Here is a 23,246-nt window from a genome sequence, read left to right as displayed (position 1 = left end):
GCTACCATATGGCACACTCCCCTGCCTCTGTCTACTATGACTAATGTACATGCATACTTGATGAACTTTGACATCTTCACCTGAAAGCTGCACATTGCAGCTTCTGCCTCATCTGTGTACCAGTCATGCAGTGGGTTGGGCTGCCTCATTGACCCCCCCCCCCCTCCGATCAGTGCGCCGACATCAGCCACTTACTCGCATCCTTCAGTGCAAGGCTTCTTTGCTGCCTGGATCACTAATAAGTCTTGTGTCGTCTCCGTCATGAGTAGACTGTTGTTCTTGTGCAGCATGAAGCCAGCTAAACAGTATGAATTTATCTGATTTTTATTGTTCCTTTTTTTTTAATTGGAGCACGGTCATTCTGAGTGTTGAGTAACCTGGAAGTTAGTAATAATAAACAATAGTAACATTAATAAATCAGGCTATCAAAGGACAAAGCCCTTGCATGTGGAGTTTGGGAGGACTCCCCCACTATGAAAAAGGACCATCACAAACTTGTTTCAGTGTATTTTGGAGTGTAAGATTCAGAAAACTGCTCCTTGACCTCTAATGATATGAATCATAGTACTATTTCTATCAGAGCCGAGTAGGTCTAGTTTCTAGGTGGTCAAAAGAAATTGTTCAGAATTATTAGCAATAATATACTAGCTTATACAAAGTTTTCAGAGTAATATATTGTCATCCGTAAACAAGAGTTTAATCACGTAAAGGAGCAATTACTTAGAATTTAGGAACATTAGTGTAGTACATAATGAAATTAAAGCATTTAATAGAGAGAGAGAGAGAAACCCTTAACTTTAGCAAATATGCTTTTCATAATCCAGACCAGGCCCAGCAGTTTTTTTTGACACTTTACCTCCATTGTTTGTTAATCATCACTGCCCACATCTGCTTCAGGAACTTAATGATACAGCAGTCAGAATAGTGATCAGAAGGGTCAAGGTTCAAGTCCTATTTGAAGTATGCAGTTATTTAGTACTATTCCATAGTGTGTCAGCGTAGAGGATTAAGGCCATGAGCTGTTTACCAGCTGCTGCTTGTAATCCAGGATTTGAGTCCCTCAGCCTTCATTTGCCTGCTGTGCGAGTCTGAGCAAGTCAGTTAGCTAGACAGCACAATAGGTCGATTGAGAGAAATAAGGTGAGTGTCATTAGCTGCATGGCTAGTATCAACATATGGACCTATGAACCCTCATGGCCAGTCAGCCCATTAGTTCCCAATCACCAGTGATCTACTGGGAGGTACAGTCATTAAGATAACCATCGAGTTTTTTTCCCCTTACACCCTTCATCTTGCATGTATCCAGCAATAATCCAATGGCTGAGGCATTTACTGGGCATCAGTACTGCTCCAACTCTCACTTCCACAAAGGGGGGGGAGGTTACATTGGCATATGCCCTGCACCACCCACAGGAAACAACACATGGCAGTTTCTGTACTCCATCTTTAAAAATCCAGCCAATGCATGTGTGCCCCTGGGCATGCACACTGTTTTTACCCCCCCCCCCCATGGGTATGTCCATCTTCCACTTCCTGTGCTATTAAGCCACTATTGGAGCACTGGTCACATGGGCCATAGTCAGGGCTGTCTCCCTGTATCTTACAGACCCATGCAGACAATCTTTTCAATGTTAATGCTGCTTATTCAGTGATTATCTCCAATGCATACAGTCTAACCTGTGTTTAAAATGTCCTCATAGAAATTCCACTTGTTTCCTGCATCAGCAACATTCCACAGTATCTGGCAAATAGACTTATTGCATCTTTAGAGGCTGAAATTAATTACTTATAATTTGTATTCATTTTAAGTGATTTGGTGCCATTCGTTGAAAAAATGAGATGTATTGCAGTGTGTTGCTTCACAGCTTATATTAAGGTATTTTGTTTTATTGTCCTATGATGTTTATTATTATCATCATCATCATTTTGCAGTCATGCACTGTCAATTTGAAAATAAGTAAAATAGTTTTTGGCCAACAGAAATGATGTCATACTGCTTTTTTTTTTTGTTGTTGAAAGTACACTTATAATCAAAACATGCTGTGCTGCTCAGGTGCATCACTGCTTCCTTGACTTCGTCATTGATGCTACACTTCTTTTGCCTTACTGTTACCTTAAGATAGGAATAGGATAGGAAAGCAGAACTTACTGCAGAGTTAGCACTCCTAAATGTGAAGTATATGGAGGCCAGAACAGGAGGCACATATCATTTATTTGATTCTTCCAAAAACGTTTGGTATACTTTGATTACATTTTTACACCATTTTGTGGAATTCTTTCTATATATATTTTTAATATTTCTTGATTCTACATGCAACTGGCATATTATTTGAAACTGTATTTTACAATATTTTGAGGAGTCTGCTATGGTTTATTTTTTCCAAGTTTAGAAAATTGTATTTTTGACAGATTATGACAAAGCACTGAGCATGTTAGCAGATGTGCCTTTACAGACATCCTTTCCACATTTTTTAATCTTTTTTTTAGTGTCAAACATTGCATTATATTTTTTGTGAGGGGGGGGGGGGCTGTTGCTGGTTACTTTGCTTTTTTTTCTGGATTGCTTAAGTTGCAGTTACTGTTTTAATATGCTTGTGTGCTTCATTTCTGCACATGCGCACACAATTCTTTTGAAAGGATATTATGACTTTATTGCTATATAGCATTAGTTAATGAAGAATAATGAGACCGCACATGATGGTGTGCCGAGAGTCAAACCCATCACCGTTATGTTAAGGCTAGGTATGTATTAAAACATTAAGGCATTGCCCATAGTAGACTGTTGAACTGGAAGAGATGGAATATCAGCTAATATAATGCATATCATACATGTTGCCAGGCATTACATATGAACAAGAAAGGGCTAGTGGTGTTACACACAACAATGACAGTCATTTAATGTTTACACTGATATCCTCAGGGAGGGAGTAGTAGATACAGCAGCTGAAGAAGGTGAATGTGAAGGAAGATGGCAGAATTTGTAAAGTATTTTATGGAAATGCTCGAGTCTAGCTAACAAACTATAAGACCTGGTAACACTGGTCATAAAGCCCAGTATGGGCATAGGTAGCATTACCCTCATATGGTAGAAGGGCAGCCATGGATGCACTATGCTTATCCCTTTGTGCTTTGCTCAGGAAAAGTAAGATAGATAGAAAAATACAGGGTTTTAGCTTGATATGTAGGTTCATAGGAGATTACTAGGCTAATAGCCCTATGGTAGTAACCAGCCCAGCCATGTAATAAGCTTGTTCCCTAGCTGACCGTGGTTAGATGGTCATCATTACCAGAGTGAATCAGTGATTACCACTGACTGTCCTTGTCCATAAGGAACATAGGTGCCACCCCTGAGGTGAATTTACTGTCTCCCATCTAGTTGTCAAGGTTGCACTTAAATAGGATCATTGAGGAGCTCTGTGTCACGTAAAGTGGGAGTTTATTTCAGAGGAGCGGCAGTCTGTTGGGAGATATTTCTCTCTCCAGCATTTCCTGTTTGTCTCAGGCTAAGTTGAGATCCCTGGAGTGAGTGACTGCTGTCTCATTTAATTTGCAGACATGCAGCGTTTCCATTAGGGCAGCAGGGTTAGAGATCGCTCTTTAGGCCAGGAACAGGTCACCTCTCAGCAGCCTGTAGGATACAGAGTACAGAAACAGGGCCTTCAGTCTTTCCATGTAGTCATGTTTTGGAGGTCCTCGATTTTCTTGGTTACAAATCTCTGTGGTCTCTCCAGTTGTTTCAGGTATTTGGTGAGGTACATGGAAAAGGGAGCATTGTACTCAGTGGTCTGATGAGGGTCGAGTATAGAGGAGTTATAACATACTTAGTCTTGGATGCGATGCCCTTATCTATGCAATGCACGAAGTAGATGGTTTTCCTTATCATTGTGGAGACGTGATGATCGAAGTTAAAATTGCTGTCAGCCTGTCTTCCCAAGTCTCTCACCGCTGTGTTTGAGCTGGGGGGGGTGCTATCTATAATGTAATTTGCAGGGGCCACTTCTTTGCAAAAGGGGATATAAATGCACTTTTTTGCGTTCAGTTTTCGACCATGACTGTGGCACCAATCACTAGGCTGTTAGCCCCTTTTTGTAATATGTTAACATCATTGGACAAAATGGTTGCACCTAGTTTGCAGTCATCTGTGAACATGGTAATCCACAGGCTATCTGCTTTTGCCTGGACATCCAGGAAGTAGATTCCAAGTAGTGGAGGGCCCAGCACAGATCCGTGTGGTACACCACTGGTAAATGGTCTATTGGTGGAGGTGGAATCCCCAACTTTAACAATATGCATTCTGTTGCTTAGCCAGTTTGCCATCCATCTAGTGACATAAGTTCATACGTAGGTACTAGGCTATCTGCCAGAGGGCATTTATAAGCCTAGCCTGAGTGTCAGCTTTCGCCGCCTCATTGATTAATTAACTGATCCTCTGTTGAGCAGAGCCAATTCAGTGGTCCCAGGGTTGTTTTTTCTGTTACCCATCCACTAGTCAAGGTTTCTCTTAAAGAGTGTTAGTGAGGGGCTCTGCCTAATGTAGTTTGGAATTTTGTTCCAAAGCATAGGGAGTCTCTGTGACAGCAATCTAGCCCTCCAGCATGTTCTATTTATTGTTGTGGCGAGGTTAAGCTCACTAGACCACTTGGCTCGCAGTGACTTGGATTTCTTTAGGTGGAGCATATCCATCAATTCTGAGTTGGACATGGCTTTGTAAGTCAGGCAGAGATCACCTCTGAGTAAGCGATATGCCACTGATTACAGCCGGAGTTTTTTCAGTCAGGCTGCATAGGACATATGTTTGAGGCCAGTAATCCTCTTGGTGAGGTACTTTTGAGGTCTCTCCAGCTGTTGTAAGTGTCTTGTGAGGTACATCCCAAATGGGGAATTTTACTCTATGATGGGTTTGACGAGTGACGAGCAGAGGGGCACTGTAACTTCTTTATTTCTAGATGCGAACCCTGTAGTAATTAAATGAGCCACATAGAAGGATCTCCTAACTACTTTGGCAGTATGATTGTCAAAGGAGAGATTACTATCTACCTGGGTCCCCAGATCTCTTATTACCTCTTCTGTATTAAGGGGGCTGCCAACTATGTGGTAATTCGTGGGTGTTTTGTTTTTCCCAAAATGGGATGACTATGCATTTTTTGGCATTTAGCTTGAGGCCATGACTTTGATACCAGGTGTCCGTCTCAATAAGGCCCTTTTGGAGGATGTCCGTGTCAGCCGGATAGTCAGTTATGGCTCCCACTTTGCAGTCATCAGCGAACTTGGTTAGCCATAGTCCTCCTGTGTTTGCCTGTACTTCTGAGAAGTATATGCCAAATAGTAGGGGTCCCAGGACCGAGCCATGCGGGACACCACTTGTGACTGGATTAGAGTTGGACCTGGAGCCCACTATTCTTACCGTGTGAGTTCTATCTGTAAGTCAGCTGGCAACCCATCTCGTGATGTAGGGGTTTATGTTCAGGCTGGTGAGTTTTTCTGTAATACCCAAGTGGGGAATGGTGTTGAAAGCCTTGGCGAGGTCAAGGTAGGCTGTGTGAACAACCTTTCCCTCGTCTATGGCCTTGGTGACTGTCTTGAAGAAGTCAACCAGGTTTAGTAGGCATGATCTGCCCTTGAAGCCGAACTGGGACGGGGTCAAGTGTTTGGAGGTTCCCAATGTCTTTGTTAATGAGTTCCATGATGATGTGCTCCATAGCCTTGCAGACCAGGCCAGTCAGGCTTATGGGGTGATCGTTACCAGGGTCAGTTGTGGCCCCTCCTTTGTGGAGTGGAATAACCGTTGCTGTGCGCCATTCTATGGGTACGTAGCTTGTGGAGAGGCTGAGGTTGAACAGTGTGTTTAGGTGGGGGGGGGGTTACTTCGTTCTGTAGTTTGTGCAAGATGCAGCCTGGGGCACCATCTGGCCCCATTGACGCTGGGTTTTTGGCATTTGAAAGTGCTATTTTCACCTGTACGTCTGTGATTTCCGGGACACTTAATTCTGTAGTTTGCGCAAGACGCAGCCTGGGGAACCATCTGGCCCCATTGACACTGGGTTTTTGGCTTTTGAAAGTGCTATTTTCACCTGTGCAGCTGTGATTTCTGGGACACTACACTTTTCCAGTATTGTTGTGGGCCCTTTTGGGGGTGAGAGGGGGGTGAAGTTTGCACTGAATCTATCTGCCAGGATGTTGGCAATATCAGTAGGTTCAATATATTTTGTGCTATTTTGCACTAGTTCAGTGCAAATCTGTGAGTTGCCACTTAGATTCTTAACATAGCTAGCTAAAGAAGGCTTTGTGTTTATCTTTTGAATCCTTGGCTATTTTTCTTTCGACGTTAGCCTTGGATGATTTTATGAGGGACCTTAGTTTTGTATTGATACTGATCAGGGATGTATTTCCTTCTTGGGATTTGCTTTTTTCTGAACTAGTTTCGTCCTCCTATTGTATAGCCTGTTTATGGCAGGGGTCCACCAGACTGGTTTCCTTCTATTAGAGGAGTGAGTCTTGGTTTTGTTAGGGATGACACGATCCATGCATCATTGTAAGTGCTCATAGAGTGCATTTGTAAAAGTTTCTGCATCTTGGGCAGCGTTACCCTTTAGCGTGGGGGCTGTGAAACTTGCCACCTTTGTCTTAAGTAAGGTGAAGTTTGCTTTAGAAAAGTTTTTTTTACTGTGGTTTCCTTAGTTGGGGGGTGGTGATGGGGTGTGGACATCCATAGTGATTAGTTTATGGTCTGATCTAACCAGTGACGGGTTGACCTCCAGTGTGGAACACCTGTCGCCCATGTTTGTGATCACGAGGTCCAGTATGTTTTCACCTGTGGTAGGGGAGTTTACCAGCTGATCCAGGGCGTTTGAGTTGAATTCCAGGAAGCACTGGGCCTGGGAGTTTGTACTCGAGTAGTTTTCCCAGTTAATGGTAGAGTAATTGAAATTGCCCAATATCAGGGTGTTCGGTAGGACCTTCATGTTTTCCAGTGTCTCCAGAAAGGTGGAGTGGTGGTCTTGGGTCATGGAGGGTGATCTGTAGCGGGCCACAATTTGCATTGCAGATTTGCCCGATGTTAGTTGCACATAGATGATCTCAGAGGTATCATGCTGCGCCACTAACCTGGAGGTGTAGGTATCCTTGATGAATATGGATACACCCCCTCCTTTTCTGTTTCGATCCATGTTCTGTGGCTGAAACGTGTGGTACGTGTTGTAGCCTGGTAGTGCTGGGGTGCTGTCTGGTGCCTTAAACCAGATTTCATTTACTGCACAGATGTCGACATTCTCCATAATGAGGAGTGCTTCGAGCGCGTGCATTTTGAGATTTAAACTCCTGGCGTTGAGTAGCATAACACTCAGTTTTTTTTTTAATTGTGCATTTTATGGAGGTGGATTTGACTTTTGAGCCTTGCCTAAAAAAGGCACTATGGGGCAGCAAGAGCCTTGGCCAGTATACAAAAGCATAGGGGTGACAGGTGCAAGCCGTCTCTTGCGAAACAACGCGGCTTGTCGAGCATGTCATCCCAGGCTGACAGGCACTGGATCCCCTTTGAATGACACCAGAAGCTTAGCCAATTGTTGAAATTGATTTTTTCTGTATACTCGGGTATCATTCTTGGTGAGGGCAGGATGCTACTCAGGGTCAGGAGCATACCAGCCTGGGCTACATGATCAGAGAGCTCTTCCATGTCTCTTTTCATGTAATCCAGGGAGGTATGTCTCAGGTAATTTTCACCAACATGAACAATGACAGAGTCATATTTGTACTTGTTCTGGAGTGACCTGAGTGCTGAGTGCTTGTGTTATGTGGCAGATTCTGGCTCCCAGCAGGCAGCTAACAGTAACTTTCTGCTTGTCCAGCCTAGTGAGTGTGACATCAGTGTGCCTGACTATGGGGTCACCTATTACTAGTGTGTTAAGTATGTTATTTTGCCTTAAGGGCTGTGATTGTGTGGCACACTGATTTTGCATTTTATGTGTTGTCTGGTTTGTGACAGGAGGTGCAGGTTGTTTGGGTGTCTGCTTTGGAGGTCTCTGATGCTGTTGCAGGTTTTTATTTAGAGCCTCCGAGTATGATTTTGTGCATTATGTGTATTTTATGCCAGTGCTGGTTTAGTAGTTCTATGTGTGGCTGGAGGTGTGGTGCAAGTGTTAATCTTCTCCTCATGACTGTCTGTTTCAGTCTTGGGTGGAGACAGCGTAGCCTCCAGTTTGGCTGTATAATTGCATCTCTCGCATATGTTAGTGTTTTGTGGTAGAAGAAGAGGGTTGTTTGTGTACATGAGGCAGTTTTAACATTGCTCATGCTTGAATACAAATGCCCAGAGATTCCTCAGATTTTATCATTGCAAATCCCTTGGAACAGCTAGTTACCCCCACAAGAGGTGGGAATATATAGAGTTGGTATTAATCAACATGAGTAACCACTGCAGCACCCCTACAGTATCATCATCCCTGGTAAGATCCGACCATAAATCGATCACTATCCCCTGATTCCCTCTGTAGCTAGGGTCAAACAAAAAACTTTCACCAAAGCTGATTAAAACCTCCTGAGGGATGGTATAAACAGCTTCACAGCCCCCTCCCCCTCTGTAGGAACTGGCACCAATGTCCAAATCTACACCAAAGTAGTATACGAGCATTTCTGTAGATGCATAGAATCAGGAGTACCCGACAGGACAAAATTATCCTCCGTAAGGAAGAGTAAACCTGTCTGGTGGACATCTGCAATAAGTAACCTATATAACAAAAGGAAAAAAGTGCTGTCCAGGACCAAGAAGGAGCAGGTGGCCCGACTAGATGCAGTTTCTCCTTAGCCTGAACAAGCAAATAAGAACACTAGTGAAATCCTCTAAAGCCAACTTTGAGTCCAGATTGGCCACATATACTACAGAGAATCATAAGGCCTTCTTCACATATGTCCGCAGTCTCAAAGGAAGCACTCAGATCTGTTCAGAATTGGTCAAGGACACCACATAATACAAATGCTGTAGATATAGCCAACCTACTGGCTGAGAGATTTGGTGAAAACTTCACCCCTCTGTCCCCCCATCAGTAAATCAAGACATCCCAAGACCTGCCCCCCCTCCCCATATCTCTAGGCAACAGGTCATCACCGCCCTCTCAAAGGCAAAGAATACAACCTCCATGGGACCCGATAACATCCCAGACTGCATCCTACGTGAACTCAGGGATGAATGTGCAGCACCATTAGGCACCCTATTGAACCAAAGCCCAAGTATTGGCTTTGTCCCAGCCAAGTGGAGGACAGCCATTGTCATCCCTTTACACAAAGGTGAAGCATCCACTGATCCGGGAAATTATAGACCCATCAGCCTAACTCACCTGAGCTGCAAGGCCATGGAATTGAATGGATTATCATGGCCCTCATTAAGAGGGACATTGGCAACCTCCAAACACTTGCCCCCATACAGTTTGGCTTTGTCAAGGGGAGGTCATGTCTGTTAAATGTGGTCGACTTCTTTGAGACGGTCACCAAAGCCATGGACGAGGGGAAGACTGTGCACATAGCGTACCTTGACCTGGCCAAAGCCTTTGACACTATTCTTCACTTGGGCATAATAGATAAACTCTCTCAACTAGGGATCAATCCATACGTTACCAGATGGGTAGCAACCTGGCTCACTGATAGAACACACTTAATCAAAATAGGGGAAGCCACCTCAAACAGTAGACCCGTAACAAGTGGCATACCCTAGGCATTGGACTTGAGGCCTCTGTTATTTAGGATATACTTCTCTCTGATGCAGGGTAAAACCAGTGAGCTATGGCTAACCAAGTTTGCAGATGACTGCAAGCTGGGCAGGGTCATCAGTTCCACAAGTGATACGGATATCCTTCAAGAGGGTCTCACCCAAACAAATGACTGGTACCAGAAACATGGCCTCAAGCGGAATGCCAAAAAATGCATCTTCATCCCCTTTGGGGAGAGTGACGTTCCCCACATATTTTCACATTAATAACAATGTCCTAAGAACGCAATCATTCTTGAGGGATTTGGGCACACAGGTTGATAATAACCTGACTTTTGACCATCATGTTGCTTCTGTTGTAAGGAAGGTTTACATGACCCACCTCATAAGTAAAGGTATCTCATCCAGGGACAAGGAGGTCATAACATCCCTGTATTCTTCCCTTATAAGGCCAGTTATTGAGTACAATTCCCCCTTCGGCATGTATCTCACAAAACACATGCAGCAGCTGGAGAGACCACAGAGGTTCCTCACCAGGAGAATCCAGGGCCTCAAACATCTACCCTACACAGGCTAAAAGCCCTGTCCCTCTACTCAGTTTCATGCAGACTCCTCAGAGGTGACCTCTGGCATACAAAGCAATCTCAGACACCACCTTGATGGGACTGCTGCATATCCGCAAGTCAACCTCCACTCAAGTAACTCACACACGCTACCTCAACCTGGTCTGTGACATCAGTAGAAACTGCTGGCAGGACAGATTTGTGTCCCAGAGACTCCCCCATCTGTGGAATAGACTCCCTCCCCATGTCAAGCAGAGTACCTCATTATCCCTTTTTAAGAGCAACCTGGATAACTGCATGAGAAACAGAAATGTCAAGCAGAGTACCTCATTATCCCTTTTTAAGAGCAACCTGGATAACTGCATGAGAAACAGAAAATACACCCCTGGGATTCCACCTGTGTCCCTGGTGGACAGGGCCTTTGGGTGCTGACTTCTCTTAACATGGGCTAAACTCTTGGCCAGGCTTATAAAGGCCTCAGGGCCAATAGCCTAGTAACTTCCTATGAATGTCCATCTTCAACTCCTGGACAAACAATGCTCACTTTCTACTGACTCTGCAATCCATTTCCAAAACTACTCTTGACCTCTCTCCCAAATATAGTCCCTACACATCTTTTTTTTTTTTAAGGAAACCTACTCTGGGCATTTCCCAAAATGCTTTCCCTACATACATAAATTGTGAGACATGTACAACACCTGTACTAGCTTTCCAGTTCTGAATCTGACACTTGACCCTCTCCAGCATTCTGTCATACATGCATACATTCCTAAAGACTACTCTAATGTCTTTGAAAGCCATATGCCCAAGTACTTAATCTCCTCCTCCTACATGCCCCCCTCTATCTTCTGCAGCCATTCTCTAACTTACTTAACACTGCCTGTGATTTCCTTTGACTTTTTTTAAATCCTGACACTCTCAAATGTTTTCACAGTAGCTCATACCTACTCAGATTTTCCTTTTATTGAGTGAAAGACCATAAAACATCATTAATGTATTTGGTTATTTTCTTCTCCTGTTTTCCCCATCTGTATCCTCTTATTTCTGATTTCCTGATGACCTCATCTAATGACTTGATATACAGTGCAAGTAGGAGTGGTGACAGTGAACACTGTTGGCTCGTCCCTCTTTCACTTGTCATTTTCCTGGATAATCTTGCTCTTATCATCTTGGCTGATGTTCCTTTATGTAATGGCTTTATCAAGAGTATCCATTCTTCTGGGAAACCACATTCCTCTATTGTCTCAGGTATTTCCTTCGCACCCTTCTGCATGCATCCTGCATTAACATTAATGTCTTCAAATTATCTACCATTCTTTGGCTCCCCAGAAGTCCTGTTTGGTAGCCATGAGTCAGATTTGGTAAAAATCTTCCTTAATCTTTCTGCTTGAATTTCCATAAACACATTGTTTGATAGAATATGGTCTATAGCAGGGGTGGGCAAACTTTTTGATTTGTGGGCCACATTGAGTTCTAACATTTGACAAAGGGGCCGGAACAGGAGCAGATAGATGGCATGCTTTGAAAACATCACCTCATTGGGGGAAAAATACACATCTTGGGATATGGAGAAAACATGTGCTTTAATTTCCAATGAAAATGAAGAAAAGCATTACAATAAAATCTCTGACTTCGAAATGAGTCTTTAAACACTGAAAATCAAATAAATGACCATTTTATTTTAAAGCACTGAAAGTTCTGTTATCCTTCAGGATATCACCATCACTCTCCTCCTGACTGTCTTTTTTTTTCAAAACGGTAGGAGATGCAGATGTACTTGTCCTGTTCCTTTTATTCAATTTGTTTCCCTGGTGCCAAAAGTCAACAACGGCCAGTGCAAGGACGAAACAGTTGCAGCAAGTCAGTCTGTGAAGCGTTATATTTGATCTGCGCGCATTGTTTATTTTAACAACGTGCGTATCACGGAGACACACACATTTTAATGGGAGCAGTGTTGTTGGTCTCCTTTTTTAGCCAGCGCATCAAAGTCTGGAGTTAGTTTTGTTGTGGCGATTGGGTCAAAGGGTAAAGTGCAAACGTGGAGTAATAGGTCTACGCTTCACCTCAACAAAGCCAATATATCTAGAGTTCGCCATCTTGTGAGGAAACATCAGAATTGCAGGGGAAATAAAACATTAACAAGGTTAATTTATTACATTTTTTCAAGTTTGGCGGGCCGAATCAAAACGTTTAACGGGCCGCATGTGGCCCCCGGGCCGTAGTTTGCCCATGCCTGGTCTATAGGAAGGTGATTATAAATAATCATGGCTTTCTTTATATTACTGCAGTCAATGCCTCCCTCCAAGATTCTGGCAGTGATTCTCCCTTGCTATATTATTAAACATTACCTCTTTATCTATTCCAACCTCCTTTGTCAGCCCCCATACATCCATCTGTATACCATCACTTCCGGAGACTTCACGCTTGCCATTCTTTCACAAGCTCAAAGCCACTCTTCTTGGTTTAGAGGACTTCTCTTTTCATCTTCCTCTTAATTTTTTAAGTTCTGGGAACTTCCATTCTTTTTTTTGCCCTTCCTTTCCTTTCTCCTCTAAGTATAACTTCTGATAAAATTCTCTCAAGTCTTCCAAGATCTCCTTCATTGTCGTATGTAATCTTCCTTGGCCATTTGAATACATTTTAAATAGACCTCTTTCTGTATCCTGCTGTCTCATACAGTGGTTTAGTTGCTTTGGGGTGTTTATTGAAATAATCTTTCCACTGCCACTCTTTCATTCCATATCCTTTCATCTTCCCACCCTTGTACAGTCTGTTTTATCACCCCTACACTATCTCCTTGCCTCCACCCCATTTTGTGTTTCTCACAGAGTAATGCCATTATCTTCCTTTTGTAATGTTGGCTCTTTTATATAGATTTGAATTTCTTCCTTTAACACTTTCTTCATTTTTGCCAAACTCTCCAGAGAGTCATTCCTTTTGCCTCCAAAGAGTTTTATTAAGTGATTTGGTCAGCCATCATTTCTTCTATTCCTTATCTACAATGTAATCTGGTAACCTCCAATGCCTCTTCCAGATTTAATTCCTGTTACCCTCTTACCCTCATTCCTATCATTGCATGGTCTGTTAGTGTAATTGGCCCTGTGCTCACCTGATCCACCAAGGGCTGATGCTCTTAACTAATGTACCCTCTATCAAACATTGACCAACATTCATATCTACTGGAATAGAAAGTAAAAACCTTCTCCACCCTGCTTTCTGTGATTTAACTGCCATATGCCTATCCAGCCTACTATATTCATACAAAATTTTCAAAAAATACTCATCTTTGGTTATTCTCCTAGCTTCTGGTCCTCAGTCCACATCACCGTTACCAGCAGTAATGTTATAGTCACCTATACAGACTCTAGCCACCTCCTGAAATTTCACTACTTCCATCATAATTTCTCTCATTTACTTTATTGAGGTTTTTGAGGGGCTATATATACATATATACCACTATTGTTGAATATTTAACTCCTTCCATGATTGCTTTAATCCCTACACATCTTCCTTTCATGTAATCTATTTTCCCATTCATCTCAAATGGCTGTGATTTCTTCAGACTCTCTCTCATTGTTCTCATTTACCCTGTTCTCTTCCCTTTATTATTTTATTTTTTACTGTTATATTAAAATATATAGTATTCTCTGTTTTAATTTCACCCTGCCTTATCAATGTATTTTTATGAATACCTCTCGTGGCCTACTGCTTCCCATTGCCCTTTCACTTTAATGCTCTATAGATCTTAATGTGATTTCACCCCCCCCCATATGATTCCTTTGTAGGGAATACTTCAAGTACGTCTTTTTCCTCCTGTCTAAACAATTAACTGGCAAAACTCTGTTCTAGGACTTCATTCAAGAAGGCCTGCAAGAGAAATTTATATTCTTTTCCTTGTACAGAATGTTTCTGTATAACATTCCACTGATTTCTGGGGTAATTCTGAAGAATCAGGACAACTCCCCAAAGATCATTATGGTGACTCCCTTCTGGGCCAGGCAACAGTGGGTCTCCATCCTTTTGGAAATTGCCAAAGGCAGTTGCCAGAAACTTCGTCACGAAGATTAGGGGTGTTTGATGTATTCTTACCCCAAACTACTGTAGTTAGCTTGCTGGATGGTAGAGTTTTAATGCCGTTTAGGGGCCTTTCTTCTGAGATTATGCAGCAGGTATTGATGGAGGGAAGAAAGCCTGCTACTAGAAAATCAAAATCATATATTAGCAAATGGAAAAGGGTTTCTAGTTGTTACCAACAAAAGAACTTGGGGCTAGTTTTCTCTGGTTTTACAGTACTTGTATGAGTTAATATCCTATGGCCTGTGTTAATCCTCTGTCAAGGTTCAATTATCAGCCATTTCAGCATATCTGCCCATGGACCCCCTCTTTCAATGCAGTCTTGTGTCAAAATGTTTTTGAAAAGGATTCTGCATACAATGCCTCCCAGAAAATCACAAGCTCCTCCTTAGGATCTTAGTTTTGTGCTAAAAAAACTAACACTTGCTCCATGTGAACCATCTCATCAGGCTGGCTTTAGGTTCTTAATGTGAAAAATGGTTCAGTGGCGGCTGGTGACTTCAAATCAAAGCGGGGCTGCAGGAAACAGATGAATGGGTGGGGTCAATGGGAAGGGGTGCGGCCAACTTGAAAGGGGAGGAGCTATGCTCAAAACCACAAAAACTAACTTTAATGAAATACGCTGCCCTGGGTGCCAAACCATCATTATGAGAGTCCAATCAAGACAAAATGAAGTGTGGAAGAATAAAAATATTTCAGTGCATTGGCTGCATGACAGCTTACTTAATATCTAGATGGAAACAAAAAGGTTGTGAGGCATGAAAAAATAAATTACTTTTTAAATACACTACTGGAATGCCAGTCAAAATCAAGTACAAGAAAAACAAGTAGCACTCAATTCAAACCACTTCTCCTTGCACTGCAGTTCTAATTATAATTTATATTCAGCTTTATTAAAGTACCAAGTAACATGTTGAAAGTAGAAATCTCTGTGATGGCCCCCACTTGTAAAAATTTTTCTTATCCAAAAAAGACCTGCTACCTGACAACTATCTACTTGTTTCATGGGGAAAACATGATCAAAGTAAAAAATGAAAAGCAAACAAGAAACAAGCTCAAGATACATTGCTTAAAGGATTACTGTACATGTTATGGACCACATATGATTGGCATTCTGTTTAGTTTACGGGTAAAGCCTGCAGAGGTGACTGGAAGTCTCCAACAAGTGTAATGAACTTCTTAAAATAATGTATTCCTGTTCTTTATTACAAATACTGTCATATGCATTTCAGTACCCAAGGCTTATACATTATCTAGTTAAGTATTCTCTGCATGGCAACAACAGAAAGGCTTTCAATGTTGGCAATTCTTTAACAGTGTGCTTATTAAAGCTTACTTGCATCTTACGATCTCAGACAAGCTTACCTGATGGTCATTAAAGCATTGCTACTTAAACACAGAGCAACAGGCACTTTGAGTAATAAGCATAAATCAACAGTACAAAAATATGACAAACTAGACCATTCTGCAAAATATCCAGGACAGATGAAAAGCCACTGTAGAACTTGTGTCTACCTTGGATGGGGGGATACTCTGCACATGTGTACTGCATAACTACTCCTTGCCTTGCTTGGACTCATCCAGAGTCACTACATTAGGGACTGGGGTGCAACAAGTATGTCACAATTTGAAATGTCTCTGGCTGACTGTGATGGCTCTGACACATTTGTCATACCTCTCAACCTCAGAGCAAGAAATCTGGACAAAGGCCCAAAAATTAAGGACAATTTTTAAATATTGCTCTTATAAACTTAGCAGTAAGAAAAAACACTGTAGGACCCACCACGCTGGAAAAATCAATCAAGGTACAAGGCATAAATCCACAAGGCAGTTTATTGAACGATAAAAACAGGATGAGCGCTTTCGCGTACTATTAATGTACGCTTCTTCAGATCAAAGTTAAAATGAAGACTTTCCTTTTTATACTAGAGCAAAACCATCTATTATTCAATTAACCTTGTAATTATGAAGTTAATTGTCAAACCTGGCCATTATCTTAAAGGCACATACTGCATAATGTGTCTTTCATACAAGACTAAAAATAAATGATAAAATATAAACTGTTGTTAACAGCCTATGTATAAAACATCAAGCATGACATGTAAATCAACAATATTACAATATTTCAAGTACTGCTAAAACTCTGAGACAATTAATATACAGATAACTTCCAACTAAGGAATAAGATTAGATAACTATTGCAGAAAATATAAACTGCATAACTAATGTAAAGTATACTGACCTAACTCATTAGTACACCTGTATTTAGATCAAATCAAAACCTCTATTATACTAGCAGAATATTATCATATGTATAAATAAATACATAGACATATATAGATAAATAAATATATAAATATCTAAAACATTCTGGTAGTCTAAAATATATGCATGTACATATAATAACACTGATATATACAAATATTTACATTTATTCATTCATTTATACTGAAACCAGCATATACATATACAAACATACTAGCAAAGGTGAAATATATAAGGAACCTTGATTCCAGAGGAATAAAAATGTGAAAAGTCGTATGGTTCCAACTGAATAAATGGATATAACTTGTGTCTACCTTGGATGGGGGGATACTCTGCACATGTGTACTGCATAACTACTCCTTGCCTTGCTTGGACACATCCAGAGTCACTACATTAGGGACTGGGGTGCAACAAGTATGTCACAATTTGAAATGTCTCTGGCTGACTGTGATGGCTCTGACACATTTGTCATACCTCTCAACCTCAGAGCAAGAAATCTGGACAAAGGCCCAAAAATTAAGGACAATTTTTAAATATTGCTCTTATAAACTTAGAAATATAATAGAATATGTCTTGCATTAGTATGAATTTTCTGAAGGGTATGAAATCTGAAACTCAAATGTCTGTCATTATTTTCTAACTTCAGTGGTTAATGATTTGCCACTAATTTGCCAAAAAAACCAACACAATTTTATGAAAAATGGACCAAAAATGTGATGCAAACATATAAAATAGTCACACAATACAGCTGGGAACCTGTCAAAGAAGGGACACTTAGTACTGTTAACTTGAGCAGCTGACAAAATAAAACAATCTACATGCATTTCTGAAATAAAAGTAATCTATAACTCTGATTATTACAGTTATTTCTTAATTGTAAACCTCCATGTTTTCTTACAAAATTGCTATTTTGTGGAGGGATTATTAGCGGGAAGAGCAACATTTTGAGCCAAAATCAGGGACAGTTGAGAGGTTTGGCTATGCCTAATTCTATAAAGCAATTTATTTGCATGTACCTCTCAACCTGTTAATGCAATAAATCTGGACAAGGCCAAATATATTGGGGGAACATATAAACAGTACTAAAAATTGCTCTTGTATAAACTGAGACAGTTGATAGAATAACAGGTCTTACTTTAGCATGCATTTTTCTGAAGGTTATGATGTCTGAAACTCAGTGTGTCATTATTTAGTGACTTAATTCCTAAATAATTTGCCAGAAAACCACAAATTTTATGAGGAACTAACAAAAAATAAGCAAAAATCTATTAATTCTTTGAAAATTTGGACAGTTGGGAGGTATAGTTCAGCTGGGGCTGTCTGAGTTTGTCGCTCTTCCCCCTCACAAAGTCATGGTTGAATGGAGCCTCCCCCCTGCAGCCATTCCAGTGATACATTACTTGGCTATTTCACTCCATTTACCATAAACACTAATGTGCATACTGCTTTACTTCTGATGATGATTTGGACTTCATTTGAAAGTTTTATTTTGCATTTTCCAGCACAAACACTAAGATATCTGCTAAACAAAGTAATGCAGTCTCACAATGAAAACAGACTTAGCATTAAAACTTCTCTGCCCTTGAAACTCACATTCATTGAAACAGCATTGAAACCCACATTCAAAGAAGATACATTTTGCTAGTGGCAGATAAAGATTAATTCTGGGCTGTTTTCAAATCATAGGCCCCTTGCATATGAAACATACATGTGCTCTTTGATACACCTTCCTGATTGTACTAAATTATATTCCTTGCACAATACAGTATAGTTGTTAGAGGGCATTTTAAATTTATTAAACAATGAAACAAAACGCATGCACCAATAATGACAAAACTGCCCAATTCAGAACATTTTTCCAGTAAACAATGAAACAAAATGCATGCACCCATAATGACAAAACTGCCCAGTTCAGAACATTTCCATCATAAAAGTCTACTCAAACTTCTACAGTCCACCATTATCAGTAAAGATGCACAATTCTACAGTCCACCATTATCAGCAAATATGCACAATCTCTGAAGAAGTAAAAGCCATCTAAATAATTCCACATTAAAGAAATCTGTAACTAATGAAGAGGTTGCTGCTAGCAAACACCTTTATATTTCATGGTTTCATAAAAAAAAAAAGTGTCTGTTGCCCCTGAGCAGTAAATTGCCTATATTACATTAAAAAATTATAAGCTAGTAATATTGCAATAAGAAATGGATGGCAAACTGATAACATGCTCATAGTTAGTATCTTCGCCAAGGAAGACATTCTCAGTACGGCAGCATCCACCCCTTTTGGGAGTAGAACCCACAGCCTTCTGCATCAAAAGCAAGTACACAACCTGTTGTGCTATTAACAATGCAAGCAGACTTAGCATAAGCAGCACTAAACTTCTCTTCCCCTGCAGCTCTCAGCTCCTTGTAAAATCTACTCAATACTCAACTGCATCTCAACTTCGCAGCACAAGAAATCTGGAAAAGATAAAATGTATTGGGGGGGGGGGTAGTCAAAAGTCCAAAAACCAGGGACACATTAAACATTGCTTGCATAATCTTGGAAAGTTGCTAGAATAAAATGCTGTGTTACCACCATACATTTTACTGCCAAGGTCCCTGTACAAAACAGTCAGAGCAACATACCACTACACCAAATCAGCTACTTTGTGAAAGAGAGGAAGACTGAAACTTAAATGGCTATCATTTAGTGAATTCATTTCTCACCACAGCTGTCAACCTCTTAGCACAAAACACCTGGACAAACCCAGTAATGAGGGAATACAGCCCTCAAACATATTCAGTGAATTCAGTTCTTGCAATAGCTGTCAACCTTAGCACAAAAACCTGGACAAAGCCAATAATGGGGGAATACAGTCCCAAAAATAGGGACACATTTCAAATATTCATCTTATAAACTTAGAAAATTGCTAGAATAAAAGGTTGTGTTACTATGTATTTTCTGAAGAATATGAAGTCTGAAATTCAAATGCCTGTCAATTTTACTTCTGACGGAATAAAAAACAATTTTCAGCAGATGCTGAGGGAGAAATACTGCGGACACGTCTTTGTAAAATGGCAGGACACCAGAGCAAATCCATATAAACACAGGGAGGAGATGCAGACTCCACACAGAAGGCACCCCAGCCAAGAATCATACCAGAAAACCTATAGCTGTGAGGCAACAATGCTACCACTGAAACAGAATCTATACAGCATATATTGTGTGAAACAGAATCAAAAACCTTAATGAAGTTGATGAGTCACAACTTTACAGAGCCAATCAATTAAAACAGTTACTGCAGATTCAATAGGAAAATGCCTTCTAAAGCTGTGCTGAAAAGGTATCCAACAGATTACGACTTTCAAGAAACTCAATTCAATAATTATTTTAATGTTTTTTTTAATCTTTTAAAAATCGAGAACAACAATGAAAAGTAAAAGTCAAAAATTCTGACTATCATCTTTATTACCCACTTTAAACAAAACAGTCTCCCTCACCCTGGGGGGAATGAAGGTAAACTACCTCCAAAAGAAGCTAAAAAAGGAACGTCAAAGTGTAAAAATCTAAGTCAGATTGATATTTAGCAAATAATGTGCTGAACTCGAGTCAAAATTAAAAATCATTTATTGTAGAGATGGACACGTGCTTTATTACATTCAAATAAAACATGCAAAGATTTAGCTTGTGTACACTTGTCAACAATGGGCTTGGGAGGTGTGCCAAGTATGGTGACTTCTCACTGGCTTAGATCTCACCTATTTCAGACTGGTGCAGAAGTTCATCCCTTTATCTGCATATCAGTTGATCAAGAGTGAGCTAGTGTACAACACATGGCAACAAACCTCTCTAACCCTTTGCAGATAGCATAAACTTAATAGTTGACATCGAAAATTATAAGTTTACCAATCTATCCTATTAGCTAAAAAAATCTGTTTGATCCCAGCGCTGTTGAAAACTGCATTTGTCTCCATCCCTACAAAACATACTGTCTTGAATTAGAAGTATAAAGAACCATTATGGAAATACAGTACTAACAAACACTGAACAAAAAAATAGCAACAAACCACAGGAGCTATTAACTCAGTCCCAATCTACTTTTACACCTGAAGATTACACTGCTGGAAAACTAAGAAATAAGCAAGGATGCAGGGAACATAATCATTCCATTGAAATCATTAAAAGACAAGAAAAAGTTCTGGATGAATATTATCAAAAATCATGTACATGTTGCAGCTGGAAAAGTGAATCATGCGCTACAATACTTACTTTAGTTCTGCACCTTCACCTTCACTCAGTCTGTTCTTCTTCTAACTTCTTTTCTTTCTTCTTCTTCTTCTGTTCTTCCTTCACTAGCACAGGCTGCACAGCACACCTGACAAAATATTACCACCCAAATAAAAAAAAAAAAATTAAAATCCAATGCCAAATTATTAATAAAAAAATTGGTCCTTATCACAGTCACGATTCACAAATCAATCCACAAGCCCACAACTGATTGATTCTCGCTCTTTTGCCAGCACGTAAAGCCCGGGAAGAGATTGACAACCAATCAGCAGCATTTAGCCCAGCAAGCACGTCATGACGTGCCTGCAGATGTCGCAGTCCAAGCCCCTTCCAATTCTATGCGGTTTGGAACCGCATAGACTTCTGGGCATCACAATGATGTCTTTGTTACTCCTCCGGGCTGCAATCAAAACAAAAAAAAAAAGCTGTTTTAAAACCGCCGCAGCCCAAGGTGGTTAAAGTGCGCATGCGCCTACTTCCAAGTCGAGGACTCGAAGTTTGTTTAAACAAAAAAAAGGGTATTTTTTTTTTTTTTACATTTTTTCTCATTTATTTATCTTTATTATTTTTAGCTGAGGGGACTGCAGTCCGATGCCACGAGCCGCCCCTGGGTTTTACTGGTTGCGCTGACCTCCGCAAAAATAGTGTCTGAGTTGCAAGTTGTTAGGGTGGGTCATCTGAGTTTACCTTAATCCAATCTCTCCATCTTCCAGTCTTCTTTCCATAACTTAGAAATGAGACAGAGGCGCTACTTCATACTTTAGATATCGGCAAACAACTCTGGTGCTGTCTTGACATAACAAAATCTTTCAGAACTTATTTCATTTCTTGTGAAGATTAGAAGAAAGGATAACCTGTGTGAAAGCAGACTGTTTACAAATTGTTGGCTCAGGCTGTTACCTTTTGTTATTCCCACCACAAAAAAACTATTCCAGGCAGGGTCAGCCTCACTGTAGGAGAGCCTTGGCTTCATGGAAATAGTTAGATTCTAGAAGTATTCTAGAAGCAACAGCTTGGTCCTCTGTGCATACTTTTACAAAGCACTGTAAACCAGATTTCTCCTCCAGGTCTAGGACAGGCTATACTAGGACCATTCTCCAGAGCTCTTGGACACTTCTCCTCCATCCTCCTGATCAAAGCTTCCATTTTTATGGACCCCATGGGAGGGAGATGCTTCAGGTGATATTATGCACCTGATTTCTGCAAAGCTGTCCTGTTCTGGCTGAAATGACTCCCTCTCAGCCTCTGCTATAAGGTAGTTACATGGCAGCATAGCTGTCGCTTCTTGGAGAGAATGTAGAAGTTGGACTTCCTTATTCCTTCATATCTCCCATCTTTCCTAAGTGGGCCAGTTGATGAACATGGGTCACTTGTACAGCAGATTGGCACCCTTCTTTCATTCTACTGTTCCAGGTGATCAGATTTTTTTTTTATTTTTTTAAGGGAGGATAAATGCAAGCAAAAGCAGCAATTAATTTAAAATATGTGATAGTGAAAAATGTTTAAAATGTAATAGTTGTGGTTTGATGCTGTATAAAAGTTTGATAGTGCTGTTGATTTCACTGTATCATACTAAATGTACAGGATAAATAAATCCTTAGTTTACCTTAATTAAAGAAGATAAGATACCAAAGATAGAATATACCCCTGTCCCTGGAGTACTTGAGTAACAATATTTTACCTCTTTACTGTAAGGAAGCGATAATCAAATATATTTCAATCCAAACACTGAATGAATTATTTACTGTTTTTTTTATGTTTTTATTTTTAGCTCTTATGTAATTGTTTCCCTTTTTGAATTACAAATTACTAAGATTGCGAATGACCAGTCCTTCAATAAGGAAATGTGACAGAAATATATCCCCTTTCATGCACAGTATGAATTTTATTATAACGCATTTAGAGAAGGTCCCTTTATATAGTATTTGTTTATCATAGGTGTAGTTTCTTTATATGTTACAGTTCATTTAAAACATATTGAACCAGTGAAGTAATTAAGAAATTTATAGTGTTCATTGGCCATACATACGTAAACAAGCAGGAGAGAGACATCTAAGGTTGATACACATATCCAAATATTGATAAACGTAGCCGAATGTCTGAAAAGTGTATGCATGTATACTTATACATATATACACGTGTGCACAGTTCTACTGCAGAGATCAGATGGGAACTTATAAGTGGAGGATATTCCAAGGTGATTCTTTGTCACTGCTGCTGTTTTATCTTGCCCTTAGCCCATTAAGATGTTTAACTAATATACTAGGATATAGTTACAGTTTAAATTCCAATTACCAGCCTTGTTCAAAGACATCTTTTTAACTTTTTGTAGGTGATTTTAATTTGTGTAGCTCATCAGACAAGCACAAGTACAA

General features: G+C 40.3%; 1 protein-coding gene across 1 annotated transcript in view; it reads left to right on the top strand.

Moving 5' to 3' along the window:
- Positions 1 to 23,246, top strand: part of MAD1L1 (mitotic arrest deficient 1 like 1) — a 4,750,917-nt gene that overhangs the window by 2,349,750 nt on the left and 2,377,921 nt on the right. The gene's annotated exons all lie outside the window — the stretch shown is intronic.

The sequence above is a fragment of the Protopterus annectens genome, chromosome 12.part0 (genome assembly GCF_019279795.1).
Source record: "Protopterus annectens isolate FY-2018-M chromosome 12.part0, PAN1.0, whole genome shotgun sequence".
NCBI lineage: Eukaryota > Metazoa > Chordata > Ceratodontiformes > Protopteridae > Protopterus > Protopterus annectens.
The sequence above is the reverse complement of the archived record's forward strand: the minus strand, read 5'-3'. Positions and strand labels throughout refer to the sequence as shown.